This window comes from Crocodylus porosus, unplaced genomic scaffold (assembly GCF_001723895.1).
Source record: "Crocodylus porosus isolate Cpor-Errol unplaced genomic scaffold, CroPor_comp1, whole genome shotgun sequence".
Lineage (NCBI taxonomy): Eukaryota > Metazoa > Chordata > Crocodylia > Crocodylidae > Crocodylus > Crocodylus porosus.
In genome coordinates, this window is record NW_017728951.1 from 38,800,727 (window position 1) to 38,803,527 (window position 2,801).

A 2,801-nucleotide genomic window follows, 5' to 3' on the forward strand; every position below is an offset into this window, starting at 1 on the left:
CTCACTTCTGCTGGTCAGGGGCAATCCCTGCTGCTCCCCATTACGCCCCACCACGTGGTGGGATCTGCATGAGCCCCTCTCACAACCCTGAGGCCACTAAAGGAGAAGTGAGTCCTGGAGCTTTTCTCAGCTTTTCTTTTTCTTAAAAGGCTGGAGCTGGCCCCATGCAGCATGGGGCAGCGGGGGGCAACAGGGATTGCCCCCACCAGCACCCAGTGAGCACTAGGCCTTTTTTTTAAAGCACTGAGCTGTGAGGGGTGGGGGCAGCCGGGGCGGGGTGGCAGAGATCCCCCCATGGTACTTACCAGCTTGGAGTCTAGCTGCAGCTCCCTGCTGTGGCCACCAGGGGCTGCCCAAATCACCAAAGATCTCCAAATCTTTTCTGAAGATTCGGAGATCTTAGAATCAATTCAGACCTTTAAATTGGTCCCCTGATTTGATTCGGATTTCGAGATTCGGCCACTGAATCGGGCGAGGTCTCTGAATCAAATCACCACCTGAAGTTTTGCACAGCACCAATTATCAGAGAAACATTTTCCTAACATAGTGCTTGAAGCATGAACATCATGCCACTGCTGGTCACTGAAAGTGGACCTGCACTTCATCTTTAACACTTTTGAGTTTTGAAGTAATGTATCTTCATCCTTTGGGTAGCTCTTCTCCAAAAAGCTTTTCAGTTTCTGCACCTTTCCCAGCATAGGAGTGCAGATATGTCTTTCTGGACTGAACTCATGCACTTCCAGAGGAAACATGCATTTAAAAAATAGGGCACCTTTTCTGGGAAGGAGCATGTAAAACCTGGAATAAACGTTAGCAAGGTATTGCACCTGAATAAGTTATTTCATAGAAAAATAGAGCTGGGAGGGACCTCAGGTGGTCATCTAGTCCAGTCTCCTGTGCAAAGCAGGGCCTCCACTCCCAACTATATCATACTACCATATATAAGCCAGTGGTGCTTAACCTCCAGCCCACAGGCCAGATCTGGTCTATGGAGCCATGTCATCTGGCCTGCAGAGCTCCCTCCTGGGTCCAGAAATGTGGTAGCAGGGGAGCAGTAAAATTAACACTTCCACTGCCCCCCCAATCCCAAAATTTCCAATCCCTGTGTGCCAGGTGACATGACTGTATGGGCCAGATGGGACCCTGGTCCACTCGTGTGGCCCATGGTGCCAAAAGGTTGAGCACCATTGAAGAGGCCTTGGGTTCTCAACCTGGGCTTCCTTTTTTATGACAGCTGGAATTGATTTTAATTTTTTTTCCTACTTGTAAAGTGAGATTGTGGGACTGGAAAAAGTTGAGAATTTGCCGTTTAATCAATTGCAAGTTTTGCAGTAACTTGTGAAATGATGGTAGAGTGTTCTGATCAACTTGAATGGTTCCAATTATGCACACACAACTCTCAATCATTCTGAAGAACAGAAACCCACAGTGGGAGAGGACAAGAAAAAACAGTGCCTTGCTCTTCTGGAGAGGTAGGATTGTTTAGTTGTCCATGATGAATTAGTCTGCTGGATGCCAATTTGTCTTTAGTATTTAAAAGATTTCTATTTTAAAGGGCTTTTTAGTCTCCACATACTAAGAATGATGTAACACTTGCAAAGGGGAAGGGTTCATCTGTACCTAATGAAAGAGAAATTGTTACTTTCTGGTATATGATCTAAAAGCTCTTGTTTGTAGGAACTGTAGCTAACTAACCAGCTTTGGGGAGTACCAGCAATGTAAAGACCACATATTGGATATCTAATTAGGTTCTACTGCTCTGTAACTTACTTTTTAAATAAAAATGATTTATGCCCATGGATGCTTTTCCTTTACATTCCAAACCAAAGATTCATGTAAGAGTGTTCAAGAGTTCACGTGAAATATTGAAGGAAGAACTGAACTTGAGGCTGCTTGGCATTATGGCTGTGCAAAGCTTCGACTTAATATTCGATTTGACAAATATTCAACATATTCGACCTTGAAAAGTGAAAGTCGAGTCAAATCAAATACTGGGAGTTGAATATTAACAGCGCAGGTCAAATATTTGACAAGGGTTGAATATTTGACTTGCCTATACTGGATTCCCTGTGGGGGGGAAGAAAAAGGAAAGTAAGGGGAGGGAGGAGGAGAGGCGGGGAAGGAGTGCTTTCATGACTGACGTGTGGCTGGCCAGTGACCTCTCTGCATTCTCTGAGGTCCCTTCCAATCCCAGTGCTCAGGGGGAGGGCCAGAGAAAATGCATAAAAGGCAGCAGTTTTTCAGCTCCCCTGCTTTCTGCCTCGGGGTCAGTTTCTGAGCTGCTGGTGTTTTCCAGCACCGCTGTGTCAGACCACGACGGCTGGACACCCTGATCTTCAACAGATTCCTTGCTTGCAGCACTTAGCAACAGGGATTTCTGAGAACTTGGTGCTTTTATTTTTTAACTACTTTTCATATTAGTTTATGCTTATATTGGATGGGGGTAATAGTAGCCTAGGATCTATTCTGTATATAGGAATTTAGTTTATATTAGACATCATTCATTCTTTCCAGCACACCAATGCTTCTCAATATATAATCTACACAAACACATTTACATAACATCCAGAAATCTAATCCGCAGCGCACGGCACACTTCGAGGTTCTGGTTTACATACATTATGAAGCGGGGTGGAAAGGCAAGTGGCAACGCTGGCCAGCCTGCACAAAGGGGAGCAACGGGCGTTGCAAGCGGGAGAGCTGCAGTTTCTCCCCTCACCAAACTCAGACACAGCCTCTTTCCTCCCGCTACAAGGGATGAGGCTGCTACAAGCTGTAAAGAGAGGGGAGCAGCAGTGCTG